General features: G+C 34.2%; 1 long non-coding RNA gene across 3 annotated transcripts in view; it reads right to left on the bottom strand.

The window, feature by feature from the left end:
• The window catches only part of LOC123863348 (uncharacterized), a 420,091-nt gene that overhangs the window by 177,426 nt on the left and 224,459 nt on the right, over positions 1-18,206 (bottom strand). For all 3 annotated transcript variants that reach the window (XR_010410079.1, XR_010410072.1, XR_010410083.1), the window contains one exon: positions 12,307-12,403. This is a non-coding gene — a long non-coding RNA (uncharacterized LOC123863348). The remainder of the gene's footprint in view (positions 1-12,306; positions 12,404-18,206) is intronic.

The following is an 18,206-nucleotide window of genomic DNA, read 5'->3' as shown; positions in this document are numbered from 1 at the left end:
AACCATAATTGTCCTATACCACAGTTTTCCAAGGGAAAAATCTGAATACTTCAGTAAAAAAATATAGCATCCTTATAAAATATACTGGCATAACTAGAATTTGGAGGTCTTAATTTTTTTCATAGAAATCAATTCCAATGACTGTATCTTTAGGAAGCCAGAAATCAAGAGAATTGAGGGAAGTAACTGCAGGGCCAGGGAACCTATTAGCACACTGACATCCATAAAGCAGTCTCTTTAAATGATGATTTCACTTGCAAAGAGGGGGCATTTATACAACTCTTGAGAGAAATATCCTTGCATTCCTGCTTGAATAAATGCTCAGATTAATCCTAATGCTTAATTTCAATTTTTTTTCTAAAGCAAATCTTATAGTTTATATGTTTATATTTTATTATATTATATTATTATATATAATATATATATAATATATTATATTATATTATTTATATATATTATGGAATCATAAAAGAGTATCTGATATTTTCCCCTCAGTATCTTTTATAGTGGATTTGTTTTTTGTCCTCCTCTCTTTAGTTTGAATGCTCTTGGCTCATTTCCTCTCTCTTTATAGTTATACTTTTTTAACCTCCAGTAATCCTTATGTCTCCTTGTGCTATGCACAAAGACATCTAGCCACTTCTCCAAAAGTGTTACCCATAATTAAACATATTATTCTATTTTAAATCAGTGATAAATAACCGTTGCCTCAATTATTTATTTAGTTTAGTCCTATGACTTAAAACATCCGCCATTAGATGCAATTTGGTCTTACGGTAGGTTTCTTTTTTTTTTTTTTTCTTTAAAGAAGTCTACTGATAGCTGGTATCAAAGAAATATCTTTCAGAATGCCACAGTTTAGCAACAAACATTGAAGCCTTGGTGCTTGGCTTTATTTGTTCTTACTAAATCCATGTTGCTTATTGATTGGCTTTTCAACCCCATTAGATAACCAGAGATTTTCTCTTTTCTACAGCCTGAATGGGATCCCAGAAGATTCATGTAGTACACAGACTTCTGGAAGGGAGCAGGAGGGAAAGGATTGTATAAAGAAATTATCAGTAAGGGAAGTAGGAAAAGATATTCTGTTAAAAAAATTTATTGAACAATTTATTGTCAACACTTGGCTTGAGTCATTCACAAGAGTTAGACCTAGGGTGTTTTATAGACATACAAGTTCAATATAAGTCAACAATATGAGGAAAAAACATGAGGAAAAAAATCTAGCTCAGTCTTAAGTTATACTAATTTAAGGACAGTATCATAAAGAAAGGTAACAACCCTAATGACTTTTGTAATGATTAGACCCCACTCAAACTAAGTTCAGTTTCAAGTTCTTAAGTCATTTTATAAGGGTGAAGTAGCATAGGAAAGGAATCAAGTTTTGTTTATTATCTACCACTTGCCAGCAACTGGGCTAGACACTTACATAAACTAATACATGAAATGTAATGCTTAAATCAACCATTTGAATATAAAGAACATATACAACACCAAAAAAAAAAACCAATCTGATTTAAAAATGGGCAGAGAACCTTAATAGACATTTTTCCAAAGATGTACAGATGGCCAAGAGACACATGAAAAGATGCTTAACATCACTAATCATTAGGGAAATGTAAATCAAAGCCACAATGAGATATCACCTCATGCTTGTCAGAATGGCTAGAATCAAAAAGACAAGAAATGATAAGTATTGATGATGATGTGGAGAGAAAAGAACCCTTGCGCACTGTTGGTGGGAATGTAAATTGATTAACTGTAGAAAACAGTATGGACAATTCTCAAAAAATTAAAAATAGAAATACCATATGATCTAGCAATTCCACTACTAAGTATTTACTCAAATAAAATGAAAACACTAATTTGAAGATACATGCACCCCTATATTTATTGCAGCATCATTTATAATAGCCAAGATATAGAAGCAACCTAACTGTCCATTTATAGATGAATGGATAAAGAAAATGTAGTGTACACACACACACACACACACATACACACACCCAATGGAATATTACTTGACCATAGAAAGGATGAGATCTTGTCATTTGTAACAACATGGATGGACTTAGAGAGTATTATGCTAGGTGAAGTGTGTTAGACAAAGAAAGACAAATGCCGTATGATTTCACTTTTATGTGGAATCTAAAACACAAAACAAATGAACAAACAAAAAGCAAAAACAGACCCATAAATACAGAGAACAAATTGATGGTTGCTGAGAGAAGAGGTTGCGGGGGGTGGGCAAAATGGGTAAAGGGGACTGGGAAGTATAGGCTTTTAGTTAGGGAATGAATAAGTCACAGGATGAAGGGTACAGCACAGGGTATTGCAATAGTGTTGTATGGTGACAGATGATAACTACACTTGCGGTGAGTAAGTATAACATAACATATAGAGTTGTCAAAATACGATGTTGTACACCTGTAACTAATGTAACATTGTGTGTCAACTATACTTGAATTAAAAAAATAATAAATTTTTAAAAATCAACCATTTGACATAGGTATTACTTTTCTCTTTTGGATAGAAGAAAACTCAAAAAGATTAAATGACAAAGCTAGTAAATAAACTAAAATCTGATGACCAAATCCATGTTCCTGCATTTTTTAGTATTGAAAAATTAAAGAAAGCTATATGTTTAAAAATGAGAGAATAATTAAAACAAGTATTAAAAATACATGCAATAGATACACCAATATATTCCCTTTGCAAGGATGACCTTTCTCTAGTATCCATTACAAAGGAAAAGCATTGTGTTATATGCCTCTGCTGGTTAACTTGGAAGGATTCTTTTTTTTTTTAATTTTATTTTATTATGTTATGTTAATCACCATACATTACATCATTAGCTTTTGATGTAGTGTTCCATGATTCATTGTTTGCGTATAACACTCAGTGCTCCATTCAATACATGCCCTCTTTTAATACTCATCACCAGGCTAACCCATCCCCCCACCCCTCTCCCCTCTAGAACCCTCAGTTTGTTTCTCAGAGTCCATAGTCTCTCATGGTTCATCTCCCCCTCTGATTCCCCACCCCTTCATTTTTCCCTTCCTACTATCTTCTTTTTGCATCTTCACGGTTGATCCCAGCACTGAGACCACTTGCTCTGTACTAATTAGTCACCATTCTAAACTTCTGAGTACAGAGTCCTCTCTTTTAATGATTAATTGCAGAGAATAAATGAAAAGCAGGCCTCAAAGGCTAGAAGGAAGTTCACTCTTTTAATGAAATATTGGACTAATTAAAGGGAATTATAATGTAAGAGAAAAAGTTTAAACGTATTTGTTAACTACCACTGTTCCTATATTCCAAAGGAAAAGAACCTAATAAAAATCATCCGAGAAGATTCCTTTATGAGCATCTCCCAGCCTATATCCAAGCACTAGCCACACTTCCTGGGTAAGGTATGTGGGCAAGAAAGCTTAAGATTAAAAGATAAATTAATTTGGCAATTCGATTGACTGACCCATCTTGGGCACAATACCTTATCACAGTGATATTAATAGCAAAAAAATGTTTATGATAAAAATATTTCTGATGTTCCTGAATATAATAAATATTTCTGTTTTAATATTCATATATTTTGTTGTCAGTAAAGAAAGAAACACATTTGTAATGAGATACATTTTTTTGAGAGTGGAGAGCATTTCAATAATATTCTGTATCACTTTTTACAGTTATTTTTCCTTTAAATTTATTTTCTCTGAATTCATATTCTTCTCAATTTTATAATTTATAAAGACTTTTGACAACAGTTTATAAAATTTCAATATTCTCCCTAGTATTAATTAATGCTGCTTCTAAGCCCAATTATTGTTTATTGATTTCTGTGGCTTCTATAATCAATTTACTCTAAAAGGGTCTATTTCAATTTTTTCATATTTTGTTTTCCTTAACATATTTAAAAATGTCCTTCATAATCTCTTTAACCTCTTTGCTGCTATTTTCTCTTTCCTAATATCTATAAAGGATATCAGCTATTTTTAAATTACCTCTCCAACTTTTTTATCTTCTATAACCATCATTCAAGTTAATCCTACATGTTTTTTATCAATGACAATATTTATTTTCATGTTGATTTCTGATAGCTTCATGGTAAAGACATATTGGAAGTTTCTAGTTCTTTATGCACAGAACTGTAAACTGCTCTGCTTTAGTTATGGTGTCCTTTAAAATGCTCATGACTTTTAATATTTCCTCTCTCAGTGAAATATAATAACTTTAATTCCTGCAAGTTTGATTTATCGGAAGCTAATGGTATTGAAATGCTGTTGTATGTGATCTTATTATTTAATATTCTAAAATTTAATATCTTGTAGGCTCTATGTACAAAGCTTGCCTGATTATAATAAAGGTATCCTGATGTGAGAGGCTATAGAGGTCATCTGTTCCATTTCTTGCTTTGGTAAGATGATAATGATGCCATGTTGAACAAGTATAAAGTTACCTTATCTCTCTAGCTCTCCAAAGGACATTCAAATTATAACTAGGTGGTTTAAAATCTCTGTTGTTGAATTATTTAGAATTTGACACAATAATCTCTAAAAATTTTTCACACTAAAATATCAGATGAATTCGTATGGCAACCCATTATATCAGTATTGACATTCTAAGAAGAAAATGGCTCTTAAGTAATGTACTTTTTCATTTACATCCACTTGGAATTTCTTTTGTCTATTTGGCCCACATTGCTTATACTTTTCATATACATATTAAATGTAATATACATCTTTCTCATTTCAATTTGGTACATCTTGAAGTCCTTCTGGTCAAAAAGCATCAACATTAAAAATGAGTAAAGTAGGATATTTCTTTCATAGTATTAGTAAACAGAATATTTCTCTTCATTACATCTCTAAAAGTTGACACATGCTGTATTTATTAGTCAGGGTTATCCAGAGAAACAAAACCAAGAGAATGTGTATGTGTGTGTGTGTGTGTGTGTGGAAAGAGATTGATTATGAGAAATTGACTCACATGATTATAGACCAATGAGTTCAAAATCTACAGTGTGAGCTGGCAAACTGGAGACTTAGGAGAGCCAGAGATGCAAATGAAGTTTGAAGGCAGTCTGCTGGGGAATGCCTTCTTGCTCTGATAGAATAATTTTTTTTGTTTTATTCAGGCCTTCAAATGATTAGATGAGGCCAGCCTACGTTATGAAGGGCAATTTGTGTACCCAGCACTCACCGATTTAAATGTTTATTTCATCCAGAAACACTCCACAACTTGACACATAAAATTACCCATCACACAGCATTGTTACAATATCTTAGATACAATATCTAAGACATTGTCTTTCTCAATGTTATTTCAGATGATAGAGACAATTTGCAGATTTCCTAATAGTGGCATTCCTTGTGGTAATCTGGGACAACAACCCATTAGTCTAGATAATGCCATATTACACAATCTAACAACTCTATCACCTTAATATCAGTTCATATTTCAGATTGGCATTACCACATTACTCCAGAACTGAGTAAAATCCATCAATATAGAACCCTGGGACAAATAATATTCCTAGCAAGGAATATTTTCAAAATTAGTCAATAGAAAAGTTTATTGTTTAGTTTTTCAATAATCTAATAACCATCTAAATCATCTAAATCATAAATCTAAATCATCCTCTTTGTCCTTCTAAATTATCTTCTAAATTATCTAAATTATTGCCTCTTTTTTTACATACTTAAGTAGGTGAATATTTCATAACATTATTCTGTAACTTTGTACTTTAAGACCCAACATTCACATTGCCTCATTTGATTTTCATAGCAACTATATAAGGTAAGTAGGAATATAGGAGATTGTCACTGCTTTATTTTTTGAAAACAGAGACACGGAGAATGTAATAATTTTCTTATGGTCATCCATCTAGTGACAGAGGCTTACCTAGAAGCCAAGAATCATGAATATTAGTTTATTACTCTCTTTTTTGACTACATCACATTAAATGTCAACTGATCTGTTGAAAGTTATACATTTGATTAGCTAAACTTGCCTTTTTTTAAATCTTGTCCTCTGTATGAAAACTAAGTAGTTTAAAAATGGACTTTCTATTTCATCATCAAATTATCTCAAAACAACGTAATATACTTAGCATCTACCAAGTACAAAATATTGGATTACAACAACTATTTAGTGGCCACCCCAAAAGATTCTGAAGTTCCTGTGAAATTCCAACAGACATGACTCTGTAGATAAATAGGAAGCTAAATTGGGAATATAGAATTGCCACTAGAAAGTGAGTCTGTCTGGATTGGATTTCTCACAGTATTGTTCCAGAATTTTCATTGAAATGTTCATTAAGTCAGAAGATTTACTTATAGTATCTATTTCTTCCCAATTTTTGGAAGGCAGTTTTTTGATATAAGAGTGTGTGTGTGGGTGGGTGTGTTCCACCTTCATTCCACACGCTCACTCAAATTCCAACATATGGTATCATATTTACTTGCTTCATAATGTTTGGAAGGGCTGAAAGCAGGAGACATCTAATAGGATTGCTTTTTATATTTGGTTAAAGCCTACTCTTATTAAAGAGTGGATGCTGGGTTTTGAAGAGAGAGAGGAAGAGAGTGGAAATTGCCTTTAAGAGTAGTAATGTAAAAAAAAAAAAAAAAAGAGTAGCAATGTAGGGGCACCTGGGTGGCTCAATCGGTTAAGCATCCAACTCTTGATTTCAGCTCAGGTCATGATCTCAGGGTTGTGAGCTCGAGCCCTGCAAAGGGCTCTGTGCTGAGTGTGGAGCCTGCTGAAGATTCTCTCTCCCTCTGCCCCTCCCCCCACCCCTGCTCTCTCTCTCTCTCTCTCTCTCTCTGTGTCTCTCTCTTAAAAAAAAAAATAGCAATATAGGACAAAGCTGCCTAGAATGGATATGGAGAAGTCCCGGGCATACTGGGCAACTTTACAGGGCAACTCTCAGCAAGTAGGCGATTCTCCGAAAGGACTAGGCACACAGTGTGCCAAGGGAGTCTGGAGCCCAGGAGCCAGATCTACCTACTCTGGGTCTATGAATGGCAGAGAAGTAGAAAGCCATTGGGCTGTAAGGGGTCCTATGAACTTAGACTGAACCGCAATTGGCCCTGTAATGCATAAGTTAGATCATAGAAATCATAAGAATTTTCTATAATCAATTGCAAAATTGAGAAAGTGGACATAGATAATAACTGATATTGAATGTAGATCCAGAAGCAAATCATATTAAACCCAATAAGGCTATGTTTCCCACACATATAAGTATAAACAATGAAATTCACTCTTATTACACAAATTTGACTCCAATGTTGAAACTCAGTAGAATGAGAATAAGAAACTGGCTGATTGATGGTTTTCTTTATTATTAGCTTAGATAAGAGGAAGTAGGAAATGAGTATTGGGTTCCTGGACTTGTGTTAAATGTTTTACTCACATTTTCAGATTTAGTAAACACAATGGAGCTTTGAGGTATCTATTGGTGCTTCTGTTTTACAGATGAAGACTTGAGGCTTAGAGTGTATAATTAAGGCACATGCATTCCCAATCCTAAAGAGGTAACCACAGATCCTACTTTTTAATCAGTAAGCAATAAAGTATTTAACTGCTTTAAGATTTAGTCCTAGAGATAATAGCACAAAATGTTGATAATAGTATAATTGTACTATAATAAAAAGCACAAATATCCTATTGAATAAGAAATAGTAATAATATAAATAGTCAAATAATGAAAAACTGAAAATGTCTTTGTATAGTTGATCCTTTTCAGCTTAGGTTTACAAAGTAATTAAATTATACAATGTGTGCATAAAGCAATATTTCAAGTTACTTCATCATCTCATTCTGATAGATGGTAAACATTATAAGAAGGCTGCCTCCTCTAAACCATAGAGACAAATGAACTATCTTATGACCAAAAGAATGAGAACTGAAAACTTAAGAACCTAGATAAAACCCTTAAAAGTTTACTCTCATGCCCTCTGTGTAAATGCTCTCAAGTTAGTTATTAAAATCTGATTTTCAAAAATTAAAAAAAATTAAATGTAGCTGAGTTCACAAAAGATAATGGGATAAAAATGGAAAAACTTCTTAATTGTTTCTTTCCAATATCAGCAACCCCAAGACATCAAGCTCATGATATAATCAATAAAACTGTCATGCCCTAAATTCTAACATAATACTGGGTAGTATTAAATCTCCTGTTGCAGAAACTCTATAATGCACTCAACAGATTTTATTTTCGGCCTGAAATATAATGTTTCTTGCTTGACTAAAATTCAAATATATATATATATATATATTTGAGAAAGTATATATATGTGTACATATATATATATATATATATATATATATATATATATATATATGAGAATGTAGCTTAGCTACTGATATATAGTGTAGTCCCCCTAGTCAAAGAACCTAAGAAAATCAATGTATATAATTCTAACCCAGAACTCTCATTTGGAATCACTTTGTGAGGGTTATTTCTCATTTTTAATAACACAGAATTGGAAAGTTAAGATAATGGAAACAAAATTGCTCTAATGGTAATAAAATATTTGTAAACTAAAATATATTCATTTTGACTGTAGAAGAGACATTTAAATAATTTAACTGCTGTGAGTAAAATTGAAATGGAGCTGTAATTACTCAGATTTTCAGCATTCCTTCCTTTACAAAGAGAAAGAACTGCTACTGGTTTCCCCATCACAGATACTTCTATCCTGCCAAATAAAAAGATTAAAAATATGTGCCAGCTGCAGGAAGAGTGAGCCTGCAGCAAATTAACAAAATACAGGTGACACTTTTTCCAATCACTCTTTCTTATTAATGTAGTGTCTTGCAAATATGTATTTCATTAGCTCTGTAAGAATATACATGAGGGATACACCAGCCTTAAGTGAAAGCAGGAAAACAGCTAATATTTTTTTCAATTTTGAGGTCCTTTTTTATTGGCTCTTTAGGAAGTACTAAAAATATCTTTTTTAAATCAAGATTATAAAAATGTGGCCCAAAAATTACCTGAATAGTTTTTCTACTTTTTATTGGGACATCCCCCAATAATCTGGGAATCTATGAATACCAAAGACTACAGTTTAGATAACAAAGTTAAGGAGTTTAAATATTATTATAAGCTTTCCCTGAATATTTGTAGATGTGAGACGATTTTAGAATAAAGATACTCTTCAAATAATTAATCTACTACTCTCTTTCACCTACGCTTTTCTCCACACACACACAAAAGTATTTTTTTTAATGTATCTTCTACTAATGACTACTATCCTCTAGTCCCTATTATTTTTCTTTCATCCAGTCACTGCTTTTTTCTGTCCTTTGTTCCATATTAAATGCAGGTTCTTCTCCCAAATCTTTGCCACATGCAAGTAGCCAAAGACCACTATTATTTTAATAGCCACCAATTTCTTTATTGTTTAGCCAGATCTCTCCTAAATTTAGGTGACTAAATTAGATTTCAGGGAGAAGGATAAGAATGCATCTGTTCGCTTTTATATTTACCCAGCCTCCTATATGGAATTACTAAGAGCCTTTACCAGAGCTGATCCTAATTAGGAAAAATGTTTATTATCACAGTTCATCCACAAGGTAGTGGGATCCAAATGTCAATCACCTAAATATGAAACATATCATGGACAAAACTGGAATCTCCTGAGTTTATAACACCCTTCTTCCAACAATTCATAGCCTAAAACTCCAATATGAATACCCATCTCTTATCAGTACACATAAGCAGATTTCTGACTCATTTTCACATCCCTATTGGGAATGAAGACTGATTCTGACTCCATTTTGCTGGTGCCTGACTGACTTTTAGCTCTTTCATCTTTCTCCCAAGTGATCTGTCTTCTACTCTCTTTTAGTTGCCCACAAACACCAGCTGAAGACCTATGGAAAGAGGACACCAGAATTGAAAGGCCATAGCCCCTTCACTTGTAATAGCACATAACTGTTTTTCTTCTCAGTACCTCCTCTAATTTTTTTTTAAATAAACCCCTTCCTTTGAGAAATGGCTCCTTTACACTATGTGATTCCAATAATGGCTTCCAATTATGACACTGATCTGTGATCTAGCCACGGAGGTCGTATACAACCCATTCAGACCATATCATAATTACATTGTCTTCAAGCCTATATATAGTATCAGTCCAATAGGTGAACACTTTTCTAAGCTACTCCAGAGTCATTCTCTAAGGATTTGTTTATTTTGATATTTATGTTTTTTGTTTGTGTGTGTTTGTGGTTGGAAAAATATCCATTGGGGATCACTTGGGTTATAAAGCTATAAAGACTGAGCTCAAGACCTGCCAGCCAACACAGTTCTATTTTGTGAAGTTTAGTGGTTAGATATATTGAAGTCACCATGGAAAGAAAGAGAAAGAGAAGAAAGTATACAATTATTAGTCCCTGAAGTCCTTGGAGATGTGTGGGACCTACTTTCCTGAAGCTTGGTTCCTTAGCTCTTTCTTCAATTTAGTGAATTGGATAATTTTTATTTGTACCTAAGTTAAGTATACCTAAGTTTTTGTTTTGTTTTGTTTTGTTTTTTAAGTAGGCTCCACACCCAGCATGGAGCCCAACATGGGGCCTGAAATCAGGACCCTGAGAGTCGAACACTTAACCGACTGAGCCACTCAGGCACCCCACCTAAGTTAATTTTAGTTGCATTACTAACTTCCTTGCAAACCACATGCCTGGGTTTACTTGTTTTGTGCAAATATACAGGATGGTCATTTGTATTACCCTGGTAGTGGTAACATATAATATCCAATTTAGAGTCAAGTCAATTATTCTCAGTGTTCAATAGAGCTAACACCAGGTACTGTTTGCTTTCAAGTATCAAAATTAGCCCAACTCAAATCACTGGTATTAGCATTAGGATATATTTAAATACTTAAACTCATATTGCAAAATTGTTCAAGTTATATCCACCCTCCACTAGGGATCCTCTCCCTCAATTAGATTAAAAATCTATTATCACTGTCACTCATTCCTAAAATTGCTATCTAGTGAAGTTTTCTGTATGGTTAATTTAAATTATGAGACAGGTTCACTAATTTTATACAAATAAACTCAAAACCTTTTTAATTTTTTATCATTTTATTTTAAAACATACTATTTCACCAATATCTTAGGAACCTTCTAAAACTATGTTGACTCTATCACCTTTCACAATAAAGTAGAACGTGAGTGAGATAAAAAAGAAATGAGCATGAATCTCTGCGTTTTCTTTTCTATTTTCAATAATAACTATTCCTTAAAGTCTCCACAACCATCAAGGATTTAAAAAATTCCTTTGTATAGTGTTTATAATGTAAGATAAACCACACAACCAAAATGTTTGCAAGCAAAGGCTTTCACAGTCTGATGGCCTTTCCATGAGGATACACATTCATAACCGAGTCTCATTTTTATTTTTCGTCATTTATTTTAATTGTCTACAAGTCACACTATCACTAAGAGCTACCTAAATTCAAAGAGTCTCAGAAGACTTCATGGAATCAGTGGAATTGGATTTGAGATTTGACACATGGGTAGAATGTTGTTGGATATGCTTTGGTGGCAAACAGGCAAAGGTATAAATGCCATATTCAGGGACTTGCGAACAGAATAGTTTGGTTGTGCCAGATTGATTGATTATGCATGGAGCAACTGAAAAGGTAAGCTGAAAGTGTGGGCAGAATTCAAATTTTGGCAGGATCTGAATATCAGACGTGAATTATTCTATCAGTCGGTCAAAGTCCATCTTGAAACCATATCTGAGTATGTACCATGTGCCAGGTATTGTGTTTAGTCCTGATAATACAAACTTAAATTTAGTCCCTAGACCTATTAGGAGAGTGACAAGTAACCAAGATGTGATAAGGAATACTGAGGACTGGGAAGTTTTCCTGGAGAAACTGAAGTCTGAGATGGGTACTGAAAAATGATAATCATTAACAAGATAAAGGGGAGGCAAAGTGGGAGAAATATATTAATTGAGTGCCAGGAAGAGGGGGGAAAGGACAGACCCAGAGAGAATATGACATACAGAGAATTATAAATAATTACAAAAAATCCTGTAAACTTGAAGCTTACAGTGTGGAAACAGAATTCAGGAGCTATATTGGGAAACTGAATTATTACACCCTGCTATTGTTGGGAAAAGGAAACTTAAATATCATCTAGTTCATATTATTTTATTCTTACAAAGTTAGAAATAATTTTGTGTATTTTTTTATGTAATTACTTAGCTTAGAAAAAAACATTCTTCATAATACTCTTCAGTCCAATTGTAGCCATATTATTACAAAGTGTTAAATAACTTACTTTACAGGATGAGTACCATGAAGGAAGGATGTTTATCGCTTCTGTTCAGTGATGCATCTCAAGATCTTAGAGATAAGATCTCAACTTAGAGTAGTACCTAGGACAGATAGAGCATTCAGAAAATATTAGGTAAATAAAATTAATAATATGTTAATATATTCTCAGAGATGTAATGTTTTTTCCTTTTACATGATGAGTGCATTGAAATAAAAGAAAGCCTATCATTGAGTTTCTGGGTTCAGAGATTCATAGAATTGAACTCCGAGGAAGAGTAATGGAGTTTTATTTGTCTTCCTGCAATTACCTTTTGGATAAGGATCCCAGGGAGCAAAACTCCTTCCCATTCTGATTGCTCCATATTGTCTGGGAAAGACTTCTCAAAGAAATATACTAAATACAAACCTGGATTGCATATGATCTAGGCCAGCTCTCAGCTTTAAACATATTTAAATTACTCAAATGCTTACTCTAAAAAGCACTGATGTGGGAGTACTCTACTTCTGATGCATTTTGGTCGAACACTAATCAGCTGCTAGCCTCCTGTTACTAATTAGCTTTTGGTTTTCATATGAGTGCAAGCTTAAAACTTGTAGAAGTTTATATTTCAAATTTCTGCAGATATTTTAACAGTCTCAGACTCAACCTTTTTAACTCTGAGAGCAGGAGAAATAAAATAATAATCTTCTAGTATTTGTTCCTATAAAATTAACTCATCACAACATTTATGAAGGCTATTAGAGCTGTATAACGTGTGCAATTACCAAACAACCAAAGTCCCTTAATCCATAGCCCAAACTTTTCTGAAAAATAAAATGAGTACATTCAAGATTAAGCTATCTGAAAGAATAAAGGGTTATGATACAGGAGATATGTATCACTGTAGCCAGAAAACTCCTTTCTGAACTTTCTGTCCTCTTTTCCTTAGTAAATTAAAAATACTCTGAGCACTTATCATGGGTAGAGAATTGCTTATTTTCTCTTTTTCAAATATAGAAGAAACCTTTTTACAAGTAACATATATCAATCAAAGGACACTCCCTTTTTTTAAAGACTTGTTTATTTATTTGAGAGAAATGGGGAGAGAAAGAGAGAGCAGAATGTGAGCATGAAAGGGTGGGGGCAGAGGGAGAAGGAGAGAAGCAGAGTCTCCATTGAGCACAGAGCCCTACCTCAGGACCCTGAGATGGTGACCTGAGCCAAAATCAAGAGTGGACGCTTAACAACTGAGCCACCCAGGCACCCCAAAGGACACCCTTTTGAAGACTTCTTTTGATAGCTGTTGTTTTCTACTTATTTCCAATTCCCTAAATCAGCCAACCTATCTTCTGCCTCAATTTGACCTATGGTTATGATATAATACTTTGTTTTAGGCCTACAGAAGTTATAGCAATAGAATAATAACTTTATAAACCCTTGGATATAGGGTGTCCATAGACCTTTTCCTTTTGTGCCTGAACATTCTCCAGGTAAGTACATTAACACTTACCAAGTGCCTACTACATATTGCTCCAAACTGTAAAATGGTATTTAATGATTGAAGCCTAAGTGCATAGTTCTGAATTTTGTAGGTAAAATAAGATAGGATGAGATAAGATGAAATAAGATAAAATGTCAAACAAATAACTTTTCCACTTATATTGAGGGGCAGCATAGTGTAGTAGCTAAGACAGTAAGACTATCTGGACTTGACTGACCTTTTATACTTATTAGCTTTGTGTCTTTGGGCAAGTTTCTTAGTCTCTTCAAATCTCTTAGCATCTCAGTTTCCTCATCTATAAATTAGTGATAATAATAGTTAAGACTGCTTAGAACATTGCTGCAACCTAGGAAGGAATTAATAAATACTAGCTAATATTATCAAGGTGATTCCCACTGAAAAACTTGAGCACTCATCATAGCACTTTGCTCATAGTAAATAACAACAAAGATATTTTGTGAGAAAAAAGAAAAATTCAATCCTATTTGAGAAGATGTAATTATCAGTTGTATAATTCACAATTTAAAATAGAGAATAGGGGTGCGTGGGTGGCTCAGTCATGATCCCGGGGTCCTGGGATCCAGCCCCAAGTGGCTGGGGGGGGGGCTTCCTGCTCAGCAGGGAGCCTGCTTCTCCCTCTCCAGCTCCCCCTGCTTTTGCACTCCCTCTCTCTTCCCCCCTCCCTCTCTCTCCCCCCTCTCTCTGTCAAATGAATAAAATCTAAAATAAAATAAAATACAGAAAATAAATCAAGTGCTCAGAAGAAGAATAATTCACCTTGATGGTAAGATCAGACAGTAATTTCTTCCAGGGCTCCTGGTAAAAAGGCCATTGTGTGATGAAATAAATAGTACTCTTCACAACAGTGATAAAATAAGCATAATGACAACTTCAATCCTCAGTATAGGCCGATGGCATCATACCAGTGCCCAATTCAAAACAACAATTCAGGAGAAGCAGTTTTGCAAATAGTTGCTGTTGTTTTGAAAAATCAGGAGCTTCCCAGGTGAAATTTGAAATTGACCTCCATTCATGGAGGGCAAGCAGAGACTGAAAAAAGAGGTGATTCAGATTGGTAGGTGGCAGGTTTAATAAGCAAGGGAACTTACATATAAGATTTGTTTGGGGCAGCCGCAAGACTAATAGATATCTGCACTGGCCTGCCAGAATCTTAAGTTTATAAAGAGGCCTTAACTGGGTTCTGTCACATATTTAGTCCAGATGGTCTCAACACCTTACTCTCAAGGCTGTGAACTTGAAACTCTCCTAGTGGGAGAGTGGTGGGCTGACATACATTCCAAGGACAGGTGGGATGAGGAGGCTCTGATTGCCAGATTCAGCTCACAGGTAAACCACCAGTCCTCTCTTCTCAGTGACCTCCTCCAAAAGATGCTAATGAACTAGACAGCCTGCTTTCTGCTGTTTTAACTTCTTCTAGGGATATAATCTATATTATCTATAAAAATGCTTGACATTTAAGCAATCCTCCTTGAATATTTTTACCATCAAATAATGTTTTGAAAAATGAGTGACAGAGCTTGAGATTGTATTCTTGGCAAAAGAAGCCTGCAGGGTAACTAATCCATGCTGCCATTTGAGCATAAATATATCTTTCTTACCAAACAAAATTTTGAAGTAAAATCATTTTGTAGAAGCTGAGGTGTCCCATAGAGACAGTCATCAAAATAGAAGGCCATCCTATCTTTGCTCCATAGTGATGTTGTCACATGTTTTCTATGGATGGGTATATTAAATACAGCCCAGTGCGCAAACACATTAGAGGTCAAGTGTCCAAGCTTCACTCCATGGAACATAAAGTAAATTATTTTATTTTGAAAAAAATGTAGTAATATAAACAACTGCCTCAGGCAAAATAAACTCTGTAACCTATACTACACAGAATGCCTACTTGTGAGCAAAATAACTTCTAGATAGACTGGGTATGAAAGAACACCAAAGTAACCAAATGAGATAATTTATTTTATGGCTTTGTCTTTTACAAACCTGTTAAAAGCAGGGAAATGTCTATCAAAGGTAATTGGCTCTGTTTTAGAAGCAGGGTAGATTGTTTCTGAACAAATCAAATTCAAGCTGATAAGGTTATAATAGACAATTATGTGTCTACTATTCAAAAAGTAGTATCAGCTTATTAAGAAACACATTTTAAAGAAAGGATAACAAAACATACCTTTTTAACCGCTTTGAAAACTTAACTTTGGATTAGAAGACTGTTCTTACCAGTTCTAATTACTGCATTACCAAATGAGGTGCAGATTTTCCATGAGCAGCAAATGGGTCTGTACCGGTAACTGCAGCCCTCCTATCACTAACTGATGGCCAGAAGGTAGAGTTTAGAAAACAATATGAGGATTTCTTTTCCCAGTAGTTGTTTCCATGAGGTGATGAAGAATGCAATGAGAGTAAAAGCTACCCCTAAAGCCTGCCTGAGCCTTGGGTAAATAGTATCCTGAATATTCAAGATCAGACTAGTGCCAAGCAAGCAGTATAATTTGGGATATCCAACCAACAAATTGCTCTATACTTCACTTGGAAGAGAGGGTCGTCCTTTTTGAAGTGAAATAACCATACTCATATGACCTCTCAGGCCATGCCTATTGAGTTAATAAATATAAAATAATTAATGATAATCCGCAAAATTCTTTAGAAGCCATAGACCAGGTAAGGACGAAGGGAGAGAATCTTCCCTAGATGCTTTATTTGGCAAATATTTTAGGGACAAAATGAGAAGGACTGTTAGTGGGATCCATTGAAAATTACATAGTATTTACAAAATTTAGGAACCATTTATCTTTTCTGTAGAACTAGGAAAAATGAGTCTCAACCCCTAGTTCTTCTTTAATACCAGATTTAAAACCTCTAATCATGTTACCCAATAGCATTTTGCACTAGCTAAATTCTTTTGAAACACTCTGATATGTACAATAATCATTAAATGTTCTAAGGTCTCATCTTTTAAAATTTTTTGCCTGGTGCTTCACTAGCATCACTAAAATATTTTGGCCTTCTGGTGTTCTTTGTTAACCCAAGTAATCACTGGAGTCTCGAAGGGAAGACTGTGTCTTGCTCATTGGTTCATCTCCAGGATATTGGCTAGCAATAGTAGCATCTCCATATGTCTATTGTTTTGGAACCATGAGCTAGTATAGTGGGCCTTATGCTTGTTCTGACCTTTTGGAACAAAGAATTCTTTTAATTTATCTGGCAGTAAGAGAGAAAATAAATTTCATCCTCAAGACACCCAAATGGGGTTTTATAAATCCTTTAACAAAAAACATTAATGAACAGAGATTGAATATTAATTCATTTTAATTATTTTTTTCCCTAGCTTCACTAGCTTATTCATTTGTCCTTATAATACTCTAACATAGAAATGATCAGGGTTAAAACAAGGGGAAAATAATCTTTCTTTTCTCTCTCTCTCTCTTTTTAACTCAATCCACAACATGCATTTTAAAAGTGTCCTGGAGCAACAATGCATAGGATGGCTAACTATAATGTAATCCATAATGCTGTCTCTCTAAATCAATATGTAGGTAACATGTCCCTTACATCTATCCTATATAATATTGTACACCACCACCAAGTGCTAATAAAAAATGAACTTGCTAAATCTCCTATTAATAATAATACATATGCTTCTCTGAATGCATGCCTTACAGTGAAGCAATACTTTCATTCCTGCCCAAAGCAGAGCACTTTCAAACCTGACACCAATCCTGGTACTCAGAAACCTATAAATGATTATCTCAGCCATGGGCTACATAAAATAAATTAAGTTTTAAAGATCGTAAAAATAAAACCATGTGTCTAAACATATGGCATGTTCATTGGCAGTGTGAATGCTCATCATAAGAGAAATCTCATCCAGTTTGTCAGGAAACGGAATCAAATATTTCCTCCCATGTAAGTCAGAGAGCTCAATAGCAGTCTCCCTAAGGTTCACAGTGAATACACTGGTTGAAATACTTACTATCACTGACAGTACAGAGGTAAAAACCCAAAACCATAAATATGGAGAAATAAAAATTCTAAAATCAATACTTAGAGGAAATTCAAACCTCAAATGGATGCTCTTACCCTACCAGAAAAAAACTGAACCATCCTGGTAATTAGTAGGTCGGATAAAGACTAGAATAAAAATGGTGCAAGGCGTTTAGCCACACAACATCAGTACTTCCTCCCATTAATGTTACTTGAAAGTTTTAAAACCATCTGGTTCTATAGCTAAGTCAACCCCGGAGGGAAGAAAAATGGAGTTTCCCCTGCCATTTCTTAAATGTGTCCACCCTAGAAGTGATATACTATATTTTCCACTTATATATTAATAGCCAGATCAAATCACATGCGATTACTATCTTTCTATATGCATGGAAATAGAGTAAAACTGGAGATTGATGTAAAG

The sequence above is a fragment of the Mirounga angustirostris genome, unplaced genomic scaffold (genome assembly GCF_029215605.1).
Source record: "Mirounga angustirostris isolate CCGP_5_RB_7025 unplaced genomic scaffold, mMirAng1.0.hap1 SCAF_1, whole genome shotgun sequence".
NCBI lineage: Eukaryota > Metazoa > Chordata > Mammalia > Carnivora > Phocidae > Mirounga > Mirounga angustirostris.
Note: the sequence above shows the minus strand (reverse complement) of the source record. Positions and strands in the feature narration are given on the sequence as shown.